The sequence below is a fragment of the Sinocyclocheilus anshuiensis genome, unplaced genomic scaffold (genome assembly GCF_001515605.1).
Source record: "Sinocyclocheilus anshuiensis isolate Anshui unplaced genomic scaffold, SAMN03320099.WGS_v1.1 scaffold1072, whole genome shotgun sequence".
Classification (NCBI taxonomy): domain Eukaryota; kingdom Metazoa; phylum Chordata; class Actinopteri; order Cypriniformes; family Cyprinidae; genus Sinocyclocheilus; species Sinocyclocheilus anshuiensis.
In genome coordinates this window covers 296814-310655 of record NW_015548242.1, presented here as the reverse complement: position 1 = coordinate 310655, position 13842 = coordinate 296814, and the positions used below count along the sequence as shown (strand labels likewise).

Sequence of the window (13842 nt, the reverse complement as noted above, 5' to 3'; positions counted from 1 at the left end):
GAAAGACAACATGGAACTCAGTCCACAGGGAGTCAAGATAGACGCACCCCTCTACCACCCATGGAGCCCTACACTAAAGAGCCAGAATGTACCAGCAAAGAGCCTAAACAACAAGAAATGGACAACAGACAGAAACCAGACATCTACAGCATAGACAACAGCAAAGACTCACTCAGGTAGGCCTCTGGGCTTTCTCCGCATGTTATCTAGAGTGTAGCCGTTATGGTTCCTCTGAAATAACTGGCCTTAACCAGAGACCAATTATCTTCAACTGCTGGAATATCACTCTGATTTTCCCTGAAACTAAAGAAACTTCTGGCTCAACTGGCAGCACTTGTGGCATACTGTTGATTACCAAAAAAAAAAGGAAAAAAAAAGGTAAACTCAAATTCAACTTGAAAACAAAAACAAGGTTACATTGAGGAATGGAAGTAAATGGGGCCATTTTTTTGAGGATTTAAAGCAATAATACTTGTGAAAAAAAAAACTTGTGTTAATTCTTCTTAAAACTTGTATTATTTGAGCTGTAAATCGGTTTTAAATAATTTTTGCAGTTGTTGTAGGGATTATGCGTTGTTATTATGCCAACAAAGTTGTAACATTGAAAAGTTTAAGCACATATTTCACACTAAATTCATGTTAACACATGTGTTGTTAATGTTCTGTGGCTATACTATTGAATTTGTAACTTTTACAGATTAGTCCAATTCACCCTGAGCAACATTTTTTTTTAAAGTAAAGTAGGCAAAAGTGGGAATTTATTTGTGGGAATTTAAATCAACATTATGCCACAAATGCTTTCGATTGAGCTAACTATTTACTGAACACATTTATTCCTTTAGCATTTGTTGCTGCTCTCCTTGTGTTTGTCATGTACTCGTAAGGCAGTCATTTAGATAAATTGCTTCCAAATGTGAAAAGTTGATATTTCCTCATAACCCTTATTATCGAGCTCTTAGTGAGAGTTAGTTTGTTTCTTGTCAGACCCATCAAACCACCTTCATAACCACATTCCAGTCATGCCAGCTCTGTTTCACCTGGCACTGGGCTGTGTCTCTGTTATTTCAGTGCCTTATGCTTTACACATCTACAATCCTTTGGCCATTCATTCTTTCCTAAAACAATCTCTGGGCCCCACCAGAAGAAAGCCCAGGGAGAGCCAAACCATTGTGGTTCGAAAGTGACTGGACTTTCCCCTTTTCCCTCAAAAAAAAGCGCTCTTGGGGCCATGGTATACATTATCCAGCATATACAGTGGTTCTTTCTATTTCAGGGAAATGTTTAGCAGGGCACTCGTTCTTTCAAATCCACCCATGGAAAAAGAGTTAATGGAGTCCAATATCTTAACTGCGGGATCCCACTGTAGCTTTGGAGGATTTTGAAATATTGTGGCTGCTTGTGGCACGAGCTACTTGGTGAATGGTGAGTGCTATGAAGAGCTGTCCTCTTTCTTTGCTTTAGACACGCATGACTGCTGTCTCTGAGAGGCCCAACATTTTTAACCTTTTTGTAAAACTAGAAGGGCAACATATTTTTGACCTTTAGGTAAAACTAGAAGGGCAACAAACCACTCATCTCCCACCTCCTGGCCTCCAATGTGTTTCAAACCTCTCAAGCAACCGTACGGCTCTCTTGGGAACCCCACACGTCTAAGCCTCCTTACGGATGACTCACATTTTTCAAAGGTCATACGATGTGCCCAAAACAATGGACAGCTGTGTGTGAGAGAAGCAGAGACCATAACTATAGCTTTATGAGTGCATTGTGCCTAATTTAGCAGTATGATAATATCTTAGTTGTTTTCAAATAACTTTTGTGGGTTGTGTGTAGGGCTGGGAGATGCATTGAATATTCATGATACAATATATGCCACTGTTCAAAATATTTTTTTTTAATCTTTTGAAAGAAATTCATACTTTTATTCAGCAGGGATGCAATAAAATGATCAAAAGTGACATTTATAATGTTACAAAAAAAGTATTTCAAATGAATGCTGTTTAACAATAATCAAATAATTCTGAAAAATATGTCACGGTTTCCACAAAAATAATAAGCAGCAAAAATATATAAAAATATATATATATATATTTAAAGAAATACTGTTTTTACTAATAAAGCCTTGGTGAGGCTTATTTCAAAAACATTTTTAAAAATCTTACCGACCTCAAACATTTGTGCACTAGTGTATTTGTGATTTTGCGGGCAACATAAATCAGGCTGCTGTTTATTGTTGTATTGGTAGATATAAATGATGTCATTTAGTAAAAAGCGTTGCATGCCTAGGTTATTTATACCTAAACATTTTACTGTTTTTAATTCTCACACCAAATACATTTGGTTATCGTGGAAGTTTGATTGAAATTGTTTCCTCTGCTGAAAAATATTGAGATATAGCTATATCGCATAGCCCCAGCTGACTTGCAGAAATCATAATACAGGCATATAGTTCTGGCTAGTGAAGATTTAAAATTATATTCTATGAAAAACAAATTATTTAGGTATATTTCACCCATGGAAAGAAGCTATTTTGGCTCTTACCGTCCATGTTTGCTTACACCAGAATAAAGCAAGGTAATTTAGCTAAATTGCTGTATAATAATTATTGATCTGTTGTGGCACGTACTTTGTTACTGTTTCATGCCTCAAGGAGAAGGAGTCTCCAATAACGATTTCCGTTGTTTTGTTTGTCCATCTAAAAATAAAAGCTAGGGCGTGGTCATAAAATATCAGCCTGACAATGATCCAAACAGTACCATCTGTGTTATCATATGGTGTGTGTGGTACAAGCAGCTTCCCCTGATTGATGAACAAAGTACTAAATCTGGGAGTCATCACACCGCCCCTCCAAGACGCAGTCATAGTACAGACAAGCAGAGCTTGACTCAAGTCAGAGAGAACTCTGTAAACATGCTAACTAACCCCTGTAAACAAACACTTACACACTGGCACACACATACAATGTGATCCTGTTTAAATGATGGATGGCTGGCAGGGATGAAGGTTTTTCTGTGAAAGTTATTAAGTGTGGAGAAACAGGAAGCTTACTTTTTCCACATCTGCACTAGAGATCACAAGGGTTTATTCAACAGTGTCTGTGTTATCTAGCATTCAGCCGTTTAGTAGGTTACCATGGCGAGAAGATTGGTGATTAGGACACCTCTGTGCTTCCTTTGCTGTGTGACGCAATGGTGTAACGTAACCCAGGGATGACCTGGGGAAGTTGTGAAGGGGTCATGAAATTATTTTGTCCTGCAGGCGGACCCCAGGCCGAGCGGCTGCTATAGGAAGACAAGGGTTTTAGTTAAGCACGCAAATCCCTGAAGACCAGCTGTTAGGGTTTCCCATAGCATGAATTGGAGTGGGATCTAAGACATTAAATTAACACCCAGCCTAATACAACCTTCTCTTTGTGGACAAATGATTTAACAGACTTTGCTTTGAAGGACTTCAGTCAGATCTGAATAGTATTGATATTTAGAGTTAAAGACAGATGCATGCTTTTCAGACTGAAATGATTCAGGGATGGAGTTGATGATAACTGCGACAATGTTGCATGCCATAACATAGATAACATCTGTCATTATGATAATGGTATTTATGGGGATTTCTCAGAAGAGGCTGAAAACCGCTGTGTAACGGCTTGGTTAGATACCAAAAGTGAAAGCTGTAAAAGAGAAACAACACTTTTCATCATGCGAGTCATGTGCTCATACTTTCACTTGTGTCATGCTCACAAGGTTTATTCGATTTAGGGAATGTCTGGGAGTTAATAAATAGCTGAGATTGCAAAAGACATTTAAAATGAATTATTAAGTCTGTTTATAGGCTATCGCTCATGTTTGGAGTGGAAAGGTCACCATTAATATCCTAAGGGAGTTCGCTACAGGGGCATCTTGGATTTCAGAAATCATTTGGCCTTTCTCATGCTTTTACCTTTAAATGGTCATAAACATTGAGATTCCTTAAAGACACACCAAAGCTACTCAGTCAGGCTCAGTTAAATCTTTTGCACTCCATGTCACACATGTTTTGTGTGTTACCTCAGTCCTTTACTCTGATAACTAGATTAGTGGCCTAGCACAGATCGTCTATGAAAGTGGAGCAATTTCATCCGTCTTTTGTTTTATTTTAGTCGTGCCTTTGGTGTTGCTTAAAATACATTGAGAACAGACTGTTGCCTTGATCCGCTGGCTTCACTTTAAACACAGAGAGACACAGAAAGCTTGGTGCAGGGCTAGTGTTTCTCTAAACCAGAACGACCCTTTTGATTTTCTGAATTTCTTTAACTTTATGATTCTTTGTGTATTCATTTAGTTGACCAAAACTGCGACTCTCAACTCACTTCTCAACCATAATAAAAGTATTCTAAACTAATTTTCAGATGTTTTGGCCATAGTTTTGTGGGCCTTATGCTCTGTACAGTATGTTCACTGTTCGTGAGAGAAGAAGCAGTTTTCACAGCTGTAACCAGAGCTGTGAATTCTCATGCTATCTGATTTCATATCAACAGATGTAGATTAGTGCTGAGATTCCAGAGCCATCTCATTGTCCATATGCTGAGCCGGCCCCCCTTTGACTGCCTTTTCCGGGGGTTACAGAGAGCCGAGTGTACAGCATTAGCTCGGTGTGAAACATACAATATACATGTTTCAGAAAGTAATAAACCATAATATTTCACAAAGTAAATCCAAGTATTGGGAATATTGCAAAATTGTGTTGATGTCGTAGGACTCCTAGCGATTCCCACCCTGTTAGTGGTCTGGCTTTATTGCACTTAATAATTTGAATTATCTGCTTAAGTTGTTCTCACGTCTTTTGAGAGCAGGGTGTGGAAGGAGAGGATGGGCCAGTCACGTGTGCGGTATGTGAAGAAGCTAGACTCACAGGCTCAGTAATGAGAGGTGTTCAGCTGTCCACAAACAGCTGAGTCCTCTAGACCTTAGTACACATCCGTTTTGCTTCTTTGAGCAAAGTTTGAGTCAAATGAATCATTTTGATGAAATAATACATGTGAAACAGAAAGAATGCTATTTCTAATACATATACAGTACTGTTCAAAAGCATGGATTAGCAAGGATGCATTAAATTGATCAATAGTGACAGTAAAGACATTTCTAATGTTACAAAAAAAATTCTATTGAACTCTCTATTCATCAAAAAATATATATTTTAAATGTTAATATTTTAGAATAATACTGTTTTGACTGTATTTTTGATTAATGTTCTATCAAAAAAAAACAAAAAACTTACAGAACCCAGACTTTTGAACGGCATATATGAGTGTTTGTTTATGTTGCTTAGCTTTTCACATCTGTTGAGAAGATGATTGTCAACTCTGAGTCATGCTTCAGATTTTTGCTATAGGCCACATTTCCTCTTCCTGTCCAAACGATGAAAATAGCCCATTATGTCCGTTTTTTTCTCTTTAGTTGGGGAAGAGTTTTTGGATACATTGTCTTGATATGTTTTCCGATACTTATGGAAAGTCCAATGCATTCACAAATATAATGAGGTTAGACAGATTTCACCCTGCAAAACTCCTAATCTCTTGCCTCTGCTAGGACTATTAGACACCAGACGGCCTGGGACAAACTGATCCTCCCTGACTAGTTAACCTTATTTTCCTCCTTGCCAAATTAAATTATCCAAAGCGGCTCTACAGGATTTTAACTCGCTTTTTAGTTATGCTGGCTGGCCTCCTTTTTCTCCATGACTGCAATAAAAATGTGTGCTTGAACTGTGTCATCTGTAAATTGTCATAAGGTGCATAGGTTTAATGAATAAATAATCAATAAGATCTAAATAATCTTGCCAAAGAAAAATGCAGAATTATCTTAACTTTTGAAGAGACATTTCTTTTGTGATACATTGATATTTTAGGTTGTCTTTCGTTCAGTCTTTTTGGTAGCAGCCACACTCCCTACCCACAAGGATCTTATTATGGAATGTTATGGTAAGAAAACCATTGCCATGGTGCTTAACAACCATGCATTGTACCGCTATTTAAACAATCCCGATGCCTTTGAGTGATCAGTGGAAGGAATGCCAACGTTGTGTCTAATACCAACCAAAGCAGCCTCCCATGATTAATCTCACTCTCTCTCAGTTTCTCTCTTCCGCTCTCATTTAAGTTGTTTTTGTTCTTTGGCGCATTAAGGGTCACACAGTACCTTTTTCTGAGAGTACGTTTAAATACTGTTGACACCTCATGTGTTGGTGCCGTACTTTAGCATCAGGGACAAGAAGTCTTGGTTGCTGTAGTTATTTATTATTTTTTGGGGGGGAAATTAAAGAAATATTCAAATAGATTTGGTAATTTTTCAGTAAGCAAAAAATGCAAAAGTTTAATTTGCTTTTATAGTTATCTGCCAACATTAGATATGTTCAGATGTCCATGTCTTTGTAAGCTAATTGATATATTGTTTAATTGTTGACAAATTATTTTAATTATGTTGTTCATTCAGGCCATGTTCTCATGTTAAAATTAAAAAAACTAATTAAATTAAGATTTTAAAGAGAACATCGTGATGTGTGAATCAGTTTCCCCTCATTTGTAGAAAAAAACTACTAGAAACTACTCTTGTGTTTCCAATCAGTATTGTCCATTTTAACACGTTTAAAAGTTTGGGGTCAGAAGGGCCAGTAATTTGAAAGTACAGACCTTTATAATGTTACAAAAGATTTCTATTACAAATAAATGCTGTCCTTTTTAACTTTCTGTTCATCTAGAAATTCTACAAAACAATAAGTAACACTACATACACAACACATGATAAAAAGTATGGGTGCTCCGATCAGGATTTTTGAGGCCGATCACAGAAAGCAGTATCTGCCGATACCGATCTTTTTAAAGCCTTCTTTTTTTATAATTTATTACTATTTATAGTGATACTCCAATCAGGATTTGTAGACATGTATTCAGGGCCTGAATTTCATTTTTGAAAATGGGGGGAATTCCCCTCTTAGGTGACTCTTGTGAGAGGGAAAGCAGCATGGTCTGTGCTTTCACACAGGAGTCCGCTACTGATCCGTGGCTGCCATTGTGATGTCATCTAGTGACATTTAGCTACCAGTTTTAGCTACTTTCAATTGAAAGCAGTTGGCAACACTGATGGGTAACCATACTTGGCCTCACGTCACTTTCATCCTGCGGTTCATAAAGAACTTTGTTTTCCTGCCTCCACGAACCACATTTCTTACGTTCTCACAAACTTACCATTGACAGAAACAGTCAGCTCTACTGCCTTTTCTTTTGCATTTAATGCAAAATGCATTCTTTATTACAAGTAATCCTGCGGTTAATAAAGAACTTTGTTATCCTACCTCCGCGAGTGCCATCTATTATTGTCTTTTTTTATCTAAAAGTTTTCTTTATCTTTATCTTCTTTCCCTTTAAACCTAGCCAAAAAGCCATATGTGTTGACTGTGAAACACAGTAGACTTTAATAATATGCATTTATTGTGTAATTACTACATTTTCGTGACAATCCATGTTCATATTTACTGTTACTTTAATTCAGCGAATCAGCGCTTGCAGCGCAGCAATAGACTCGGTCTGGAAACGATCTCTGCACTGCTGCAAACGCACCGCTCGTGGAATGCACTGCTGAACCGCTACCATGTGCGTGCTTTATTAATCTGTTAACATGAGCGCGGAAAAAATACACCCCACATACGCACTGCAAACGGAGTAATGTGAACCTGGCATTATACTGTATGTGTACATGAGCCAACCATGTGTAGTGTGCTCGCTTTATTATTCCGTTAACATGAGTGCGGAAAAAATACGCACCACATACGCACTGCAATGTGTGTGCGCTGCGAGTGTGCGTGAACGCTCAGTCTCCAGGAGAGCGCGCAAGCGCTGAATGGTTAAACACTGGCAAGAATTAAAAAGAAATGCAATTTATAAACTTTAGTGACGATGTGACACTGCCTCGACTGTGCAAGTGACAATTCCTGTGTCAACTGTGCAGCGTGTAGCTCGCTTATAGACAGACGCGATGTGGTGATTTGAAGCCATTTGTGTATTTTGTGAGCGAAAGAAAGAGAGCGCGCGGTGATTCACTCACGCCGTTTGTGAAATTACGTCTCACACAAGGTTTTCAAATTACTTTATACGTTATTTAATGGAGAAATATGAGCATTATAATTATTTCACCTGCGCCGGACAGAGACTGAGACGGTGACGCTGCATGTTGTGCCAAACCTCTCACGGCAGGCGCGTCATCAGCTTGAGATTGTTTTTTTGAGATCGGCCTTTTAGAGACCGCTGATCAATCATTCCAACGTGATTATTGGCCAATAGTGATCGGTGGCCGATCAATCGGAGCACCCCTAATAAAAGAAATGTTTCTACTACTTGAAAAGCTGCTTTGAAACAACATGTATCATGAAATGCGCTATGCAGAAAAACATGAATTTAATTTCTTGAGCACAAATCAGCATATTAGAACGATTTTTAAAGGATCAGGTGACACTGAAGACTGGAGTAATGATGCTAAAAATTTAGCTTTGCCATCATCACAGTAATAAATTACATCTAAAAAATGTATTAAAATAGAAAATAGTTATTTTAAATTGTAATAACGTCTCACAATATTACTGTTTTTTAGACTGTTTTTGTATTTTTGATCAAATGTGCAGCCTTGGTGAGCATAGGAGACAAAATCTTTCCCACCTCAAACTTTTGAACAATAGTGTACATTAAATTATTGTTTGCGTTTCTGAGGAACATTTCACAAGTGCAGCAGTAAAATTGGTGCTAAATTTATATCTGCACTGGTATTTTCTCTTTGTGCTGTGTAGTTTGTCCTTTGAACTCTTTAACAGTCATTCCCTGTGGCAGGAAATTGAGCTGCCTGCTTGCTCACATCGGCAGAACTCGTAAAACAACAACACATTGAATCTGTGGGCCTTACATAAACAGCTCTTCTGGATGTTCAGTGTCACATCCTGGAGACCCAAATCTATATTACGGAGTGTTTTCAGTGTTGCATATTCAACATTCAAGCAAACTAAAATCACTCTGCTGTATTGTTAAAGTGACCTTGTGAGGATGTTATTTCATTGTGTCATGCCAGACGCAGAAGGCTGAATTTCATAGGAAAGAGCAGCTACTTGTTTACAGTCTTCTCTTTGGTGGGTAACACTTCGCAGCAACGTCCCCTCCGTCACCACCTTGAGAAAACCAACACCATCTAAACACTCACACTCTGTGATTCAAGTGTCAAGTCTCTCTATCAGTGTGACAGACTTGTTGATTGTCGTGTTGTCACGTCAGATGGCCTTGGGGCTCTGCCAGATGGCTGGCTTCCAGTCTTTATATGTGCTGTACCTGTCTGGCATCTCAAATGGATGTGTTTAACATCAGAAGTGTGAGAAATGATTTGAGAAGAAAAGGGAACAATTCTAATGGCAGAAAATGCCTCAGTGGATGGAAGAGTAGGGAAGTGCTTGCACCAAAGCGATATACCTTCATTGTTTCGAAATGCAACAGCCGATTTTCATAGTCACTGCAGTGGTTGTAAAAGTGTTAACTTGCAGTCTGACACAACTCTCTTATCTCTTACCATTTATCTTGTCTTTCTGAGTTTGATGGGATAGATCTGTTTTGTTTGTGTTTATGGAATGTAGAGGTGTAAGAGGAAGTGTTCATTTGAGAAGTGACTCATCAGAAATCCCCAGAGGAGGACGCTTAAGCGTTTTTTATCAGAGGATTTCTTGGGGGTTTTTATTGTGGTGTCCAGTTGTGTACATAAAAGCCCAGCGAAAGCATTTCCCTCCTACACTTCTTTCAATATAGGACAGAAATACATCTCCTTACACAATAACGGTAAAAGTATTTAATAATCTCTTAGCTTGATTTCTTTTATATTTGTATTATTAGGGATATGATTTTATGATTAGGGATCATCTATATGTAAGTGACTTTCTGTTTTTTTTAACTAACACTTTTGTTCTGTGTTCACTATGTAGGCTATTTGATAAACATTTGGCAGAAAATTACTGTTTAAATGCATATTGTTTTATTTTGGAGTTTAATAAGTAAAAATTAACCAATGTGGAGCAATTAGAAAGTCATGTCGGGAAATGTTGGGCTGGGAATAGTGCTTTTAGTTTGTCTTAAGTGTGAACCACTGTTTAGGACTGCTGAGGCTGTGGATATTGTAGGGTTTACAAACAGCAGCAGATCAGCATAGTGACAATAACATGTTGTAGGCAAACTCTCGAACAAGAACAATTAAAGGAACTGCATTCATTTTCACTACAAATCTGTTTTAAACTCAAACATTGTAGTGCTTTAAAATCTATTTCAGTTGAACAATCATGGTTTTGTTTTCCTGACAATGGCATTATGGGTGTTTAGATAGACATTTTATACTCTTAACAGACCCTTAGTTTCCCTAAATTGCTGAGAATTTAGCTCAACTTGTCTGGATGATTAAGGCATGGGTGAAGATTGCAGCTTTGGACTTGTTAAAGGCATCATAAAGATGATTGGTTTTGGCTTCATAGATTAGATTTTTTTGCTACTGCTTCTGTAGATTTGTGTTGCCTGTGCCTTATTTTCTTTCTGTATTTTTGGCCTTCCGTCTATTGACAAACTAAAATGCATTCCTCTTACTTCTTACAACAGGGAAGAGCAAAGAGACACGTCTCAAAGGTGGCAGCCCTCTCCTGGATCCAAAGCCACCATGTTGGTAAAGGTCAGCAGCATTGGCAGAAGCCAGACAAGAGGAACCAGCGGAGCTGCTTCCCTTCATCTCCCACAGAGCAAAGCCAGTGACCATAGTGCCTGCACACTCAGTCCTGGCAGCGTCAAATCTGTTTCAGGCTACATGCTGTCACTACAGGCTTGCAAAACCACACCAGGAGGAAAAATAGCAGCAGACTCCAGGCAGGCCCACCACTTGAGGAAGGCGAGCAATGGCAGCTTCTGCCTGGTGACCACTGAGGACTCGACAGCATCTCTACAGCCACATTCTAGCTCACCTAGGCCATTATCTCCTCAGTATGGAGCAACCTCACGCCTCTACGATGATCCATCATCTGATTGCCCCATTTACGACGACCCTCCAGTAGATATGGAGGTTGAAGGTGCTCACCTACATAACGGCCCATCTAGACACAGTCTCCAGAAGATGAAGCTTCTCCAGCACCTGGGTCAATCTCACAGCAGTTCCAGACACAAGAGGAACCCATCGGACTACAGTCCAGCAGGCTTAGAGTGTATCAAGCACATGGTGAATGTAGACCCCAAGCAAGGGCTTCTTTCCACCACACCGGTCCCCTCTCCCAGCCCTTCTCCAACCTCAGCATCCGAATCTCTGCTTCTCCCGACAAGGGGGCTTCAGAAGGAGCCCGCCAGCCTGGAGAAGAAGCAGTCATGGAGGATCCTAGAAGCAAGTGTTCTCAGAGCCATGGAAGTGCACCACAGCCGGCAGGGCAGCCAAGGATCTCAGGACTATTCAACACCACCACCTCCCGCCGTTAGCTATCAAGACTCAGGTTACTCAACCGGCCCATCTCCAAGTCTACGGAGGAAAAGCAGGAGGAGGATGGGTGCCGGGGCCCAGGGCCGACCCGGGTCTGTGGGCAGCACCGGGGAACTCACAGCCCTGAACGAGCGTCTGATGGAAGAGATGAGGGAGGTGGTTAGTCGCTCGAACACCATGCGGGAGACCAAAGCTAGCCTGGACTCTGAGATGTCGGAGAGCTCTTCCTCCCAGCGCACACACAGTGTGGGACGGTGCTCCTCCAGGGAGGACATTGCATCTTGCAGCAGGTCACTTAGCAGGACAAGTGACCATCCCAGTATGGCGTTCACACCTCTGGAGATTCCGGGACGACAGAAGAGGACTTATGAAAAGGTGGACACGCTTGAGAAGAGTGTGACTTTGTCCTCACCTGAGACTGCTGGACCCCCTTCACAGGTACTACATACAAGTTCAATTTAATATTCCTTCGGTAGAAATGGCTTGTTAACCCTTTACAGTGAGGTTCAGTTCATTAACATTATTTGGGTATCATGAATCACCAGTAATTTTACAGCAGTTGTTAATTTCGGTTATAGATATTATATTAGATGATAGTCCATCTAAAGTGAAAATTATTATTTACTCAAAAAAAAAATTTAATAAAGATATTTTTAAGAACTGTTTGTCTGATCAATGCAAGTAAATGGGGTCCAAAACAACAATGAGCCCTACTGACATTGTATGGACAAAAACAACATATCTACAATGCGCAATAGTATATTTATAAATTAAATACATTAATGTTAACTTTCTTATAATGAGCTTAACATTTACAAGTCTTCCAGGGGAGTAACTTTTACCTTTTTATTTTATAGATTTGCAGTCTCGTATAAAATGTGTATGAACTTTTGGCGCAGCCTATTTTCCACAGATCTTGAGTTTCAGCATCATTAAAAACCAGACATCGTATTTGTTTAATCTCTATGTGGGACTGTTGGGAGAGAGCTTGGTTTGGTTGAAGTTTTTCATGCCTGTCTGATTTTTTCCCCCCATGGTCTTTATTAGAAACAGATTATTATGTACACCTTACTCTACCCATTATAACATAATAGTGATGTAAAATATCAGTCCTGTTAATTCAGTCTAAATCATAAATCGCAATGAGGCAACAACATCTTTCTCTTGGGTCTTCAGCATTGCAGTCAGGCAAGTTAGAGGCAATTCCCCGGCTGCACATGATTCTAGTTAAGGGCAATGATCACTCAAAGGAACGGTTACTGCCGCTCTGACCCGTAGCAAAGCTGTAATCTGTCCTCCCTCAGTGATGAATTCTATCTGCATTGTTCAACAGCCAGGCGCCCAGAGGACCATACTTTCTCAAATGCCTTCAAGAATTAACTACTTGGGTTTCGATCCAAATCAGCTCTGGAAACATGAAAGGGACTATTTTAAGGCTATGAGACTTACAGGTGCTGATCGTTGCAAATGTATTCTTTACCTATTTAAAAGGCGATGATATCTACTCCCGTCACACCCACCTCTTCCCCTCCCGCCGTCCTCTGATACGAATCCAGCAGTGGTCTGCCATGGTAATGGGTGAAATGCCAGAATATAGCGGAGCTGCAAAACACGACGCCTATTGAGCAGGAAGGATGGCTACTGTGGCCCATATGGTAGCATTGCTGATACAGACGGGACAGTTGGGTCCTGGACAGGCGTGGTCAGTGTACAGACCAATTGTGTGTCTGCGGTGCAGCCGATAGGGGTTTGGTACCTGCTGGGGATTGTTCCATAAGCTGATGACATCATAGGTCACCTCATTCCCTGGTGTATAAGCCATTTCACCACACTGGTATTTCAGTGTGCTAATTCCCAAAATTATTGGCAGATGGAAAAAATCTGGGGAAAAAAAATGTAATATGCAACATACTTTTGTTAATTTAAATGGAGCCAAAAATAAAATGAAATATAAATAGTGAAAAAAATCCGTGTATCATTCGATCATTCGGTTTTTGACTTAATATTGAAAGTAGAAAAATTAGAAAACGTCTCCTTTTTCGTTTTTTTCCAAAAAACAAAAAACAAGAATTCATCTTAAATTTTCGTTTTTCGTTCAGGGGTAGAAAAATGAATAAACAGCTTGAATATTCGATTTCTACACATGGGCGGGAATTAAACACCCCTTTCTGCTGATTGGTCAGCCGAAGATCAAACCGTGCCATCATCAGTTCTTACAGTATCACGCAGCAGAATAATAGTCCTCTGCTGCTGCAGTTGTATTGATTCTTAACACATTTATTGCAACTACATTTCATCTTTTTTCATCAAACAAACAGGCTAATGAATAGCTCGACACAACTCA

General features: G+C 39.5%; 1 pseudogene; it reads left to right on the top strand.

Annotated features, from left to right (window-relative positions):
• LOC107655064 (rho GTPase-activating protein 39-like) overlaps positions 1-13842 on the top strand; it is a 32595-nt pseudogene that overhangs the window by 10839 nt on the left and 7914 nt on the right.